Source organism: Haliotis cracherodii, unplaced genomic scaffold, assembly GCF_022045235.1.
Source record: "Haliotis cracherodii isolate W230 unplaced genomic scaffold, xgHalCrac1.p SCAF_5, whole genome shotgun sequence".
In the NCBI taxonomy this organism is placed as follows: domain Eukaryota; kingdom Metazoa; phylum Mollusca; class Gastropoda; order Lepetellida; family Haliotidae; genus Haliotis; species Haliotis cracherodii.
The window spans coordinates 66,975,811-66,990,909 of NW_027266308.1; the positions used below are offsets into that span (position 1 = coordinate 66,975,811).

Here is a 15,099-nt window from a genome sequence, read left to right on the forward strand (position 1 = left end):
CAATGCTCAAGAGAGTCAGTGTAGCATATAGTGGTATTTAATGTAATGTTCCTATTGCTGGTGACTGAGGTTGGCCCAGGTGAAGTCCAGTCGGTGGTGGACCCAGCATGACCCGAGGCCCGCTGGAGTATGTGCAGGCAGCACAGGCATGTCGGCTAAACAAGATCAAGTCCCACTGCAGTCAGTGGTCAGCCTAGCCCGTTGCAGGGGTCAACGCCCGGTCACACCACTCGCTGTGTGACCAGGTGGCTGTGGTCTTTGTCAGCCCATGGACACAATGCCATTTCAAGGCTGATGTAACAGTGTACACATTACAGTTCCACCAACTCCACACAGCCGATATACACAGTCAGGGCCAGTGTGTGGCCTTATCTGACAATCAGTGAGCATAATGACGCAGTGTAATTTGGCTGTTGTGGGTATACATCCTGGCCACTGCTTATATCAACACACAGTTTTCAGCCAATCAACACTAGGCTTGAGCAGTACCACAGAGGTGTCCTGAGACGAGTGAGACGAAGGCCGAGGCATGTGGCACGCAGTCAGCCATGTAGCCAGCCATCCTGGCTGAAGTAGCCATGTTAGGCTGACCCAGGTCACGCGAGGGCAGGCCAAGGGCAGGCCAAAGATGAGGATGCTGCTAATGCTGCAGCCACAGTTGACGCTCTGCAGCCGCCATTGCTTATGTTGATGAGCCAGTTTCACATGTAGATTGAGATAACAAAATTTATATTCTGTACAAGTGTCAGTTTATTTACAAGATCTTTAAAGCAATACCTGTCAGCATTATCATATTGATACAGAAAATGTTCTAAAACATACCATCACATCATTAATTAATAATATATTGTTTTTGACATTTCCGGAGGGGAGGACGTAAATATTGGTCTCCTTGGAAATATTGGTAGTTTATCAACATATTTATTATGTTTATGTAATGAATCTACATTCACGATAATAAAAGATGGCTTTAGTTTGGCAGGTAGTATGAATAGCTGTCTTGCATTGCCAGTAGCGATCAAATAGAATAATGCTCAGTGATACGCTGAAAATATATGATTATGATAGAAATAAATGACTCCATTTAAATTGAAAAGGAGCCCCAGTGAGATGGGAGATTCAGAATCAGAACCCGAGGAAAATCTAGACTTGCTTTATTTAGGGCTTCAGCATTACAGAAAGGGCTGGGTGGAAGGGAAAATAATATGGTTCACGGATTGAGACAGACTTGCAATTACCAGGTCACATGTTTTGTCGAAATCCTTTGAACAACTTTAGTTTCACTTCCTTCCTACTGTAAACTGGTAAAAACTGTCTGGCCGGAATTCCTTTAATTTAATATGTTAGTGTTGTCTTAGCATCTTAACTGTAGGACTCTCGTGGGAATCTTGGGTTAGAACAGGTCCCCAGCAACCTATGCAACCAAATGGATCTGGTTGATCGCATGTCATAATACCCTGGTTCGTTGCTCATAACATCAATCACTGGTTTGTCTAGTATTTGTTTGTTTGTTGTTTAACGATGCAATCAGCAATATTTAACGAGGGCCAGCCAATAATCAAGTCTGGACCAGACAATCCAGTGATTGACATCATGAGCATCAATCTACACAATTGGCATACGATGATGTGCTTCAATCAAGTCCTGACCACCCGATCCCGTCACCTCTTACGACAAGCATAGTCGCCTTTTACGGCAAGCATAGGTTACTGAAAACCAATACCCCCATATACCAATATATGTATATCAAAGTAAGTCTAGCCAGCTCTTTTCCACATAAGAAATCAGCATAAGAAATTAATTTTTAATTTGAGAGGAGAGAAATGAATTGTGTAATAAAAGATTTCACAGGCTATTTGTTAGTCTAGGATGCAAGCAGCAAGAGGCACTGCTTGATCATTGTGAACTTCCTGTATTACTATCGGAGGACACTGTTATTCACATGTCCTCTATCCAAGGCCACATGGTGTGATTCATTGTCCACACTTTTCACTTTATTTTGTTATCATGCTCATTGTCATTATTTAACAATATAGCCATCACTCTAATACAACATGATGTGTGTCTCTCTTGGAACGGAGACACTGCTTAAAGCTGCATTTGTTGTAGGAACTACTGCACCCTCGGTGGGCGGAGCTTATATGAGTGATCTGACAGGTCAATATGACAACATGATAACACACAAGTCATTGTATTCATGCGTAAACAATATAAATGGTTTTCCTTAGGACTAGCACATCTTGTAAAATACATCACTTCTGCGGGTACACATTGAGCTATTGCAAGGTTGCTTCATAATGCAAACAAATATGGAAACTTGAGTCATTAAAACTAATGACCTTTTATATTTAAGGATTGACTGTGTATTTTTTTCGGTTCATTGAGGTATGACACGTGAGCAGAAAGGGAATTCCCTCGACTGTAATATTGGGATTCCCCGACATTCTGCAGTAATAAAAGTAGTGCGCCACGGTGGACGTGGCTTAATTTTTTACATTCATTGGGAAATGAATACAATAACACGTTACCAATTCAGCTAATCAGAATGCAGGAATTTCTATGAACACAACGAAAATTTAATTATATACTATTATAAAGTGGCACAGTACTATTCACTATTATACCATATAACTTCCATCAGAATTTATAGACATACCGTTTTGAATCAATATTAAAAGAATATAGCAATGCAACAATGTTAAATTGCTATAGTGTAGTTTTTATTAGCTAAATAGTAGAACATTTATATACATAGTATACTATTTTATATTCCATATATACTGTCAACACTCAGTCCTAGTTTTATATACTGTCAACACTCAGTCCTAGTTTTATATACTGTCAACACTCAGTCCTAGTTTTATATACTGTCAACACTCAGTCCTAGTTTCATACTGTCAACACTCAGTCCTAGTTTAATATACTGTCACAATCAGTCCTAATTTTATATACTGTCACAATCAGTCTTAGTTTTATATACTGTCAACACTCAGTCCTATATCATATACTGTCAACACTCAATCCTATTTTCATATACTGTCAACACTCAGTCCTAGTTTTATATACTATCAACACTCAGTCCTAGTTTTATATTCTGTCAATACTCTGTCCTAGTTTTATATACTGTCAACATCAGTCTTAGTTTTATGAATTGTCAAATACATGTCCTAGTTTTATATACTGTCAACACTCTGTCCTAGTTTAATATACTGTCAACACTCAATCCTAGTTTCATTTACTGTCAACACTCAGTCCTAGTTTTATATACTCTTAACACTCAATCCTAGTTTTATATACTGTCAACACTCAATCCTAGTTTTATATGCTGTCAACACCCACTGCCAGTTTTATATACTCTCAACACTCAGTCCCAGTTTTACATGCTACCAACAATCACCCTGTCATGCCCGGAAACATTCCCCAACATGTCAGCTCTTTCCTTTTTCGTGATTTCCTAACGGAACATATGAAATTGACAGACTAGAATGGATTACATAAGCTGACATGTAACCCCCGAGGCCAAGTTCACTGAAGACGTTGCCCTGGCTCTTCTTGTGTCTCAGGCTAATTAATCAACATATATATATTTGCATGTGACATCTGAAAAATATGAATAGGGAAGACGGCAGTTTATTTTCCTCTCGGTCATTACCCGTGCACGGGTTCAGGAGTTCAGCATGTAAAATGCTCAAATGATCGAATTTGATGAAAATAAGTTCCTATTTGCAACATAGATACCAATTGCAATATTTTTGCCTTAAAATCCTAAAAGTCGAGCATACAAATTTGAGAATAATATGTCATGAATATTGAGTCAAGTTTGCCAATATGTAACTTGGGCTTCTCAACTGTAGCCTGTTCCAGTGAGAGAAGATGACACAAGCTGGATGATAGATCATCATCATCATCAGCAGCAGCAGCAGCAGCAGCATCAGCAACAAATTATTTGTTTCATCATGCAACCAACCAGGGCTAGCAGAAAGTATCACTAATCCCAGCTCTCTGCCTTTTGGGAATTCTACATTAACAATTTCAACTTTCTTTCTCCTGGGAATTCTACATCAACAATCTCAGATATCGGTCAATGGTGTCTGGGAATTCTACATCAACAATCTCAGATATCTGTCAATGGTGTCTAGGATTTCTACAACAACAATCTCAGATATCTGTCAATGGTGTCTGGGAATTCTACATCAACATTCTCAGATATCTGTCAATGGTGTCTAGGATTTCTACATCAACAATCTCAGATATCTGTCAATGGTGTCTAGGATTTCTACATCAACAATCTCAGATATCTGTCAATGGTGTCTGGGAATTCTACATCAACAATCTCAGATATCTGTCAATGGTGTCTGGGAATTTTACATCAACAATCTCAGATATCTGTCAATGGTGTACAGGATTTCTACATCAACAATCTCAGATATCCGTCAATGGCGTCTGGGAATTCTACATCAACAATCTCAGATATCTGTCAATGGTGTCTGGGAATTCTACATCAACAATCTCAGATATCTGTCAATGGTGTCTAGGATTTCTACATCAACAATCTCAGATATCTGTCAATGGTGTCTGGGAATTCTACATCAACAATCTCAGATATCTGTCAATGGTGTCTGGGAATTCTACATCAACGGACTTCAGATTTCTTTCTGCTGGGAATTCTACACCAACCACCTCCGCTATCTGTCATCTGGGACTTCATGCCTGGAAAGTGGTTGGATTTTGTATGTTGGGGCAGGACAGAGAAGAATCTTAGGCCCCCAGCCAAGGTAATGGTTCCTGACAGCATGTGTGGGGTAAAGCATGTGTGGGGTAATAGATGTCTTAAAGCGGGACTCCTGAAAAGGCTGCATTCATAAACAAAAAGAAATGAAAATGCAGCCTTGAATATTTGATTTCAAAAGCAGTATCTTTGACAAATGTCATCTGTACGTACCTCATTGTGATTCCATAGCGGCTAGTGCCTATAAGAGTCCCATGCTGAAAAATAAAGGTCATCAATCAGCGGGTGATTCAACATCATTCATACAGATTGTTTGTTTGTTGTTTAGCGCAGCTATATGACAGTGGTCTGTAAATAGTTGAGTCTGGACCAGACAATCCAGTGATAGATATCATGAGCATCAATACACACAATGGGGATACGAAGACATGCATCAACCAAGTCAGCGAGCCTGACCACACGATCCGGTTAGTCGCCCCTTACAACAAGAACGGGTTGCTGAAGACTTTACCCTTTGTGACTATGTAATAATTATTTGCAGATGCCGCTTATCATATCCCACTTCTGATCTAACCTTGTCAAACGTGTAGGTTCAAAATTATACCCTTACACTTTCCTTATGTTACTGCTCTGTCATTGACATCACAGCCCTGCCATTGACGTCACAGCTCTGCCACTGACGTCACAGCTCTGCCTGCCATTGACATCACAGCTCTGTCATTGACATCACAGCCCTGCCATTGACATCACAGCTGTGTCATTGACATCACAGCTCTGTCATTGACATCACAGCTCTAGTCATTGACGTCACAGCTCTGCCTGCCATTGACTTCACAGCTCTGTCATTTACGTCACAGCTCTGCCATTGACATCACATCTCTGTCATTGACATCACAGCTCTGTCATTGACATCACATCTCTGTCATTGACATCACAGCTCTGCCATTGACATCACAGCTCTGTCATTGATGCCACAGCTCTGCCATTGACATCACAGCTCTGTCATTGACATCACAGCCTTGCCATTGACATCACAGCTCTGTCATTGACATCACAGCTCTGTCATTGACATCACAGTTCTGTCATTGACATCACAGCTCTGTCATTGACATCACAGTTCTGTCATTGACATCACAGCCCTGCCATTGACATCACAACCCTGCCATTGACATCACAACTCTGCCACTGACGTCACAGCTCTGCCTGTCATTTACATCACAGCTGTGTCATTGACATCACAGCTCTATCACTGACATCACAGCTCTGCCACTGACGTCACAGCTCTGCCTGTCATTTACATCACAGCTCTGTCACTGATGTCACAGCTCTGCCTGCCATTGACATCAGAGCCCTGCCATTGACATCACATCTCTATCACTGACATCACAGGTCTATCACTGACATCACAGCTCTGCCACTGACATAACAGCTCTATCACTAACATAACAGCTCTATCACTGACATCACAGCTCTGTCATTGACATCGCAGCTCTGTCATTGACATCACAGCTCTGTCACTGACATCACAACCCTGCCATTGACATCACAGCTCTGTCATTGACAATACAGTTCTGTCATTGGCATCACAGCTCTGTCATTGACATCACAGCCCTGCCATTGACATCACAACCCTGCCATTGACTTCACAACTCTGCCACTGACGTCACAGCTCTGCCTGCCATTGACATTACAGCTCTGTCATTGACATCACAGCCCTGCCATTGACATCACAGCTGTGTCATTGACATCACAGCTCTATCACTGACATCACAGCTCTGCCACTGACGTCACAGCTCTGCCTGTCATTTACATCACAGCTCTGCCACTGATGTCACAGCTCTGCCATTGACATCACAGCTCTATCACTGACATCACAGCTCTGCCACTGACGTCACAGCTTTGCCTGTCATTTACATCACAGCTCTGCCACTGATGTCACAGCTCTGCCTGCCATTGACATCAGAGCCCTGCCATTGACATCACATCTCTATCACTGACATCACAGCTCTGCCACTGACATAACAGCTCTGCCACTGACATAACAGCTTTATCACTGACATTACAGCTCTATCACTGACATCACAGCTCTATCACTGACATCACAGCTCTGCCACTGACATCACTGCTCTATCACTGATATCACAGCTTTACCACTGACATCACAGCTTTACCACTGACATCACAGCTTTATCACTGACATCACAGCTTTACCACTGACATCACAGCTTTATCACTGACATCACAGCTTTACCACTGACATCACAGCTTTACCACTGACATCACAGCTTTATCACTGACATCACAGCTTTACCACTGACATCACAGCTCTGCCACTGACATCACTGCTGTACCATTGACATCATATTTTATGCCTGTTTCAGTCACCTCTGTTAACATTGAGTTGGGCATAGCTATTGTATACCCCTACTTTCCACAGTGTACCACTCAATACACCAGCAGTTTTGTACATGTTTGGTCGTTTGTTCGTTTGTTCATTGTTTAACGCCGCAGTCAGCAATTTTCAAGCTATATGATGGCTCTCTGTAAATAATCGTGTCTGGACCAGACAATACGGTGATTGACATCATGAGCATCAATCCACGCAATTGGAATACGATGACATGCATCAATCAAGTCAGTGAGCCTGCATGTCACTGTATACCAATTGCCTAGACTGATGCTCATGACGTCAATCACTTGATAGTCTGGTCCTGACATGATTATTTACTGGCCACTCTCATGTGCTGCGTGAAACAACAAACAAACAAAACTGAAGACAGACAATGGCCAATGACACAGGATCACATTGACAGTCTCCAGGTCAACTAAGAATTATATCAGTACAAGAAGAGCAGTTGTATGTTTGTATTATTAGTACAGATGTGTTCTAGGATTGAATCCCACAAATACTCACCCATCCTCTCACAACCTCTTACTCATATAACCTCTCATACACTAATCCACTCACTCACTCACACAACCTCTCACTTAAAAAACCTCTCACTCACTCACACAACCACTCACTCACTCACACAACCACTCACTCACTCACAACCACTCACTCACACACCTCTCACACAACCACTCACTCACACAACCACTCACTCACTCACACAACCTCTCACTCATTCACCCATCAACTCACTCACTCACACAACCTCTCACAACCACTCACTCACACAACCACTCACTCAATTGAATGAATCAGGCAGGCAAAACATGTTTTAACGAAGTTGACCGGAAACCATGGCAACGGGTGAGCACTACCTGTGTAAGGCGGTCTCCATGGCTACACATCCATGTTCTTTTCAAACAAACAGGGCGGCCACCAGACCTCATCAAATCACTCAATTGAAAAAACAAAAGCAATTGTAAACCTTATTCAGCTATGATGAATCAAACTCAATTATAAGTTCATTTGTGTATTTGAAGGTAAATAAAACCTAAGAATTAATTCATTTTCAAACTAATTCTCTCCAGAAAAATGAACATTTAGATGTCATTGTCACTTATTACTTTATGTCTTGTTGACTTATTGCTATCATAAAAGATACCATGTAAGGCAAGTACAAAGAGGGTCAAGCATAAACACACCTGTTGATCTGAAAAAGGAGGTGTTCAGAGTAACCTCCCTTTCACACAGTCACCAGCAGTCATCACTTGTTTGTAAATAAAACGGTCCGTCGGTTGCGAGTTCAACTCCAAGCATGGATGTGGTCACCTATCACAGTGGGGAGTTTTGACTGGTGGCATCGATAGTATAGAGAGCTCCGCAAACGGGCTATCACTGTGAGAAGCTTGCAATCACCAGCTGTCACTGTGCCACACACAAACAGCAACAGGGGTCATGTGACATGTGCTACACAGCAGGCAGGTAATGTAATTCAAGGCCAGCTACCTTAGTATATAGGTAGCTCTCTCAAGGCCATACAACAACTGCATATTTCATGGCAACCAACAGTCTGTGGGCAGGTGTATTCTGATCCACAATCCTTTACAATAAGCATTGGGTATCAGGTACTGACTTTTCCAAACCACGATCCTTTACAACAAACATCAGGTATCGCAGACCTTTCCAAACCACAATCCTTTACAACAAGAATCAGGTATTGCAGACCTTTCCAAACCACAATCCTTTACAACAAGCATCAGGTATTGCAGACCTTTCCAAACCACAATCCTTGACAACAAGCATCAGGTATCGCAGACCTTTCCAAACCACAATCCTTTACAACAAGAATCAGGTATCGCAGACCTTTCCAAACCACAATCCTTTACAACAAGAATCAGGTATCGTAGACCTTTCCAAACCACAATCCTTTACAACAAGCATCATGTATCGCAGACCTTTCCAAACCACAATCCTTTACAACAAGCATCAGGTATCGCAGACCTTTCCAAACCACAATCCTTTACAACAAGCATCATGTATCGCAGACCTTTCCAAACCACAATCCTTTACAACAAGCATCAGGTATTGCAGACCTTTCCAAACCACAATCCTTTACAACAAGCATCAGGTATCGCAGACCTTTCCAAACCACAATCCTTTACAACAAGAATCAGGTATCGCAGACCTTTCCAAACCACAATCCTTTACAACAAGCATCAGGTATCTCAGACCTTTCCAAACCACAATCCTTTACAACAAGAATCAGGTATCGCAGACCTTTCCAAACCACAATCCTTTACAACAAGCATCAGGTATCGCAGACCTTTCCAAACCACAATCCTTTACAACAAGCATCAGGCATCGCAGACCTTTCCAAACCACAATCCTTTACAACAAGCATCAGGTATCGCAGACCTTTCCAAACCACAATCCTTTACAACAAGCATCAGGTATTGAACATCTTTCCAAACTTCAATCCTATACTCAATGCTTTTACTGAATTTATAAAACTTTATATTTAACAAGAGTCATCAGGCGATGACATATCCAGTTTGGAAATGGAGGGGCTATTTATTCCCCACGTTTGGTACACTGCCACTGGATACTTTCAGTTCAGTGAAGAAAAAAATAATGCTGTTCAGTATTTTACAAAATCCCATATGTTCAAAAGTCACCATTTCACAAAAGGACTGATCTATATATTAAGTTTCATCCAGAAATATTTAAAGGTTTTGGAGTTCTGCTCCTGAAACGAGCACTACCCTAATTTTCAGTAAAGTCTACTTATCATCATGAAAACATAAAAACACAAAAACATAAAACAAATAAAAATCCCAAATCATCAAAAGGCACCAGTTCCCAATAAGACTGATCTATAATAAAAAATTTCAACAAGAAATATTTGACGGTATTGGAGTTCTGCTCTGGAAACAGAAAACGGACAGCTGACGGATGGATGGACGGACATCCTGATCGCTATATCCCCCTTTTTTCAAACTGGGGGGAAAATAAAAAAGGATTTGTGCATCCATAATTTGTCCCTCCCGGACATCAGCATGGGTCCAATGTTGTGACATGACTGACTTCAGACAACAGACAGGACACATGTACAGACCTGGAGGATGACAGTGACAACTCGTGGATAAACACAATAAAGGTACATGAAAAAAGTAGCTTGCATGACCATAACTATTATCTCACTGTGGGTCAGGTCACTGTCCTCTGCACCATGAGGCAGGCTAGGGCAGATCGACCCGAGAAGGATCCCTATGGATCATGCGCAATGCACTCCTGTCGAGTTAGTCTGCACCATCACACTTGACAGCCTGGGTATGATAAAATCAGTCATACTTTAGCATGATTAGTAGGCTTGCTTCAAGGCTGAACTGAATGATAAGTCCATGAATGTGTAGTATGAGCAGACAGTATGTCTTAGGATACCTGTCTTTTATAGGGACAACTTGTCCATATTATTTATATAAACTATACATGATGATTTACACTGATAGTTAATGCCTTACAGATTTGTGCAAGTCTAGATGATCAGCTTCCACTTAAAAACTAACAAATGTTCACCCCAGGTGATTATTCTTCCTGCTGCTACAATTTTTTAATAAAATACTGAAGGAAATGTTTCTTTTGATATGATTGGTTGCAGATGTCCAAATGTTCCTGTGCCCCTCGACATGGTTTTATCTTCGTCTGTTGTTTAATGCCGCATTCAGCAATATTCTAGCTATATGACGGTGATCTGCAAATAATCGAGTCGAGGCCAGACAATCCTGTCATTGACATCATGAGCATCAATCCAAGCAATTGGGACCAATGACATGCATCAACCAAGTCAGCGAGCCTGACTACCCAATCCTGTTAGTCTCCTCTTACGAGAAGCATAGTTGCCATTTACAACAAGCATGGGTTACAGAAGACGTATTCTACGCCCGGATCTTCACAGGTACCTTGACATGTGAAACTATTGCACAAGAGTTTGTAACATGGCCCCAAAACATAAGTTATAATTAACCATCCAGACATTGTTAACTGGATGTGTGCTTGTCATAATCATGTGACAATTATCCCCTTAACGTTGACCCATTTATCCAAGTATCAAATTTGACTTGTCCTTGAACAGGGCCACATACCAAATTTGGTCAAAAAAATTATTTTTTTTCAGGTTATGTTGAAAAATGGGTGCCATAACTAGAAGAGGGGGATGGATGTCACTTATCACATCACTGCATAAGCTTGACTGGCCTCACAAGTATTTAACATATTCCAGGCAATGTGTGCATTCTGCAACATAGTCACCATTCATCATGTTCATGACACACTGCCTTCTCTGATACTGGTAGTTCAAACTGTGCACTCTGTTCATATCTACTGGATCTACAGTGCCTCTCACCGAACATGATAAAGTCAGGGACAGTGCATCTTGTCTACACAGAACATAAAAATTCAGGAGGGAAATGGGGTTTAACGTTGCATCCAAGATTATTGCACTTATACAGCGACTAGCATGCACATGTGTGTGTGTGTGTAACTGCTTGTACTAATCCGGACTGATGCTGATTTATACTGCTAGCCCACTGAGATACCATGTCACATTTTTTAAAACATGAATACCCCACTAAGACACAGTATACTGACCTCGAGCCGACCAGTCTTTGTTTTAGCCCCTTAATGCCAAGCACCAGACAGGGTTACAACAGGTACAATCTTTTAACGTCTTTTGGTATGACGTGGCCAGGGATTGAACACCGGACCTTCCGCTCTCTGGGCGGATGCTCTACAACTAGATGGAGGTGGACCATTAAAAATCCAGGAACAGTCCATTTTATCTACACTGAACATAAGAACTGAAGAGCAATGCATGTTATCTACACTGAGTATATAAACTCAGGAACCATACATCTTATCTACATCTAACATGAGAACTCAGGAACCATGCACGTATGCAACACTGAACATAAGCACTCCACACTGGTCAGCTGGGCATACTGGCACCGCTCTATCCTCCAGTCATGTGAAGAAGCATGATGAATGTGCCTAGACAAGCTACAGGAACAGGTCAGTAAAATCATTCTAGTCTCATTGTCAAGAATGAGGGAGAGAGTTGGTATTGTTTTATGCTGCTTTTAGCAATATTCCATCAATATCATGACTGGGGACACCAGAAACGGCCTTCACACATTGCACCCTAACAGGGAATCGAACCCGGTTCTTTGGCATGATGAGTGAATGCTTAACCAATAGGCCACTCAACCGCCCTGTCAAGAAAGGGGTACTGCTGGATCCTGTCAAGACAACTGATCAAATCTTCCTCCACAGACAAGGAAAGTGGCTGTTCATAACCTCAAACCCCTCTCTTTCTCGCCATCAAACTTTGTACTTGAACCCACTAGAAGTCTTAACTTCAAACCCCTGTTTTTCTCACCATCAAACTTTGTATTTGAACCCCCCTAGAAGTCTAACCTCAAACCCCTCTCTTTCTCACCATCAAACTTTGAACTTGAACCCACTAGAAGTCTTAACTTCAAATCCCTGTCTTTCTCACCATCAAACTTTGTACTTGAACCACCTAGAAGTCTAACTTCAAACCCCTGTTTTTCTCGCCATCAAACTTTGTACTTAGACATGCATCAACAATTTGATATGATGACATTCATCAAACCAAGTCAGCAAGCCTGACAGCCTTTCACATACATTTCAATGTTAGTCATTTCAACACTTCTACTAAATTTCATAATTTTGCAACAGAGGATCCCAAAGTATTTAGTTCTGAACTTCGAGGAAGCTTTAGCCCATGCTTTCTGACAGGCAACTCACAATACAGCCTAACCCCTATGTCGTATAAACTACGGAATATCATTCTGATAAGCTTGATGGCAATGTGTGACAAACATTGATAGCAGCCAATGAGATGCCTGACATTGATAACTGTAGCTGAATCATGCAGTGATCAAAATATACTGTCTTTTTCCGCTGTTTTGTTAAAGCTAGTTTTGTAGAGTGTTCCCTAGCAGTGTGCCGCCAGGTACACAAAGGCTATCTATGTGCAGGAACAGCCTCAATGACTGAAACAGCATAGCCGAGGCTGACTCACACGATCAGACAAACACAGCGACAAGACATGCAGATAAGAGCTGTGCCAGTGATGGGTTGGGTCGATGTAACCTGTCACATGGAAGGCCATCTCAAGTGCATGTCAAAAGCTTGTTTCCTTTGTAATACAGTATCGAAATCATTTAAACAAGTGCAACATTACTTGGGCTATTTAAGCATTCAAATGTGACGACCAGTTTTTTAAGTATGATTTGACAACCAGGACGAAACTAACATGATCTTACACAAGCATGCTAATGCACGCGGATGAATACACTGTTTACATCCTACGTCACAAGGTCATGTGATTAAGGTCACAAGACACCTGTTCCACTTCGCAGTAGGTTATCTTGAAATACAATCAATTGATGTGGGATATTGACCAAGTGATAACCACATGACAACCCTCGCCTGTTTCTACATGCAACACAACATCACATGACACAAAACATAGTCCCCAAAACAATACTCTAATTTGTTTACCACCACTAACTTGTGCATAAAAGATTTGCATTAAAAAAACAACTCAAACAAAACATTAAATATTTCGTTCCATTTCAAGACGTAATACTACAATCACAACAGGGAATATGCAGGGTCATCTACAGCGCGAAAACTATGCACACAAGATGCATTTAATTCGGTCACGATCAGGTCGTTGTGACCCCACGTGTTTCCACAGGTGCTCATTTTACATCTCAAAATGCACCCACATCAAATAAAACTAATGTTTTCAATCATACATTCGTGTAAAACAATAATCTACACTTTCAGCCAGAACAAAACACAAGAACAGTCCACAAACATTTCTAACAGTGACATGTCAACATGGAACTACATACATACTTGATCGGAAAAATTCCAACAGCCTAAGTACAGGAAACGTCACCAACACAGTGCATTCAATCCAGTGCAAGCACCTCACAGCTATTCCATGATACTGGGGCAGTGTGCAGGATACTATCTATGCAGGTTAGGTCGCAATGACCTCACATGGTCCGCTAAACTGCACAGCGCACAACATACAGCTTGTAATTATATCTAAAGCCACATTGACCAAGCTGTGCTATTATTAACATCAGCAACACTCACAAAACATCAGTGATGAAAACATATCACAAACGTGACAATAATGAGCTTAAAAGCAGAAAAACCGAAACCAACATACCCATACAACACGAACAAAGTATTCAACTTGTAGAACATCATACCTTATTCACAACGAAGGCTTATGTAGTCCAAATCAATAATGTATCTCTCAAGTACAAGCCTTCTGTGCTTGTTGTATACCCGCTGTGCAGCAACCTAGGACCAGAGACAACCACGTCCACCATGCACGCCATCACTCACATCCTCCACCTCGGCATCGCTGCCACAGTTTGATACATGGGCAATAGTGTGGAGGTGTTTATATACCATTGACATTGCTACAAGTAGGCCATTCAGTTCACAGAGAGGAAAGTCGCCCCGACCTATCATGCTGCTGCTATTAGAGGTGATCATATTTAATCAATATTTACCAGCCAACAATATAAAGGAACCGCGGACAGAGCAAAGGCTCACCAACACCAGTATTCCTAAATAAACCAGCAGTTTTTGCCTGACCGTATCAAGACGGCAGCAATGGCTTACAGGTTTCTCTTTTCTCTGTCCATCAGTCTGTGGTGGTGGCGGTAATCTAGTTGTAGTGGCTTAATGTGAGGCATTCAGGTACTCAGTATCTACGACAACTGGACTAACACAAGACATTTCATGCATTCCTACAACAGCTGGGTTGGCGCAATAGAAAAAGAAGTATGACTTGTTAAGGCAGTATTGTGCCTCTAAGTCCATGTTGGCAGCATCATCAATAAATTGGCAGTGATATACACCTGTT

At 41.4% G+C, this 15,099-nt stretch overlaps 1 protein-coding gene across 8 annotated transcripts in view; it reads right to left on the minus strand.

Annotated features, from left to right (window-relative positions):
* The window catches only part of LOC139442039 (estrogen receptor-like), a 143,924-nt gene that overhangs the window by 93,674 nt on the left and 35,151 nt on the right, over positions 1-15,099 (minus strand). For 5 of the 8 annotated variants that reach the window (XM_071222816.1, XM_071222818.1, XM_071222811.1 and 2 more), the window contains exon 2: positions 4,943-4,986. The exons of 1 other annotated variant lie outside the window; for it this stretch is intronic. The gene's annotated coding sequence lies outside the window, so the exon portion shown is untranslated. Of the gene's footprint in view, positions 1-4,942; positions 4,987-14,069; positions 14,114-14,434; positions 14,590-15,099 lie in introns of those variants that run through there. 2 more of the 8 variants (XM_071222812.1, XM_071222814.1) reach the window with 2 other exon arrangements.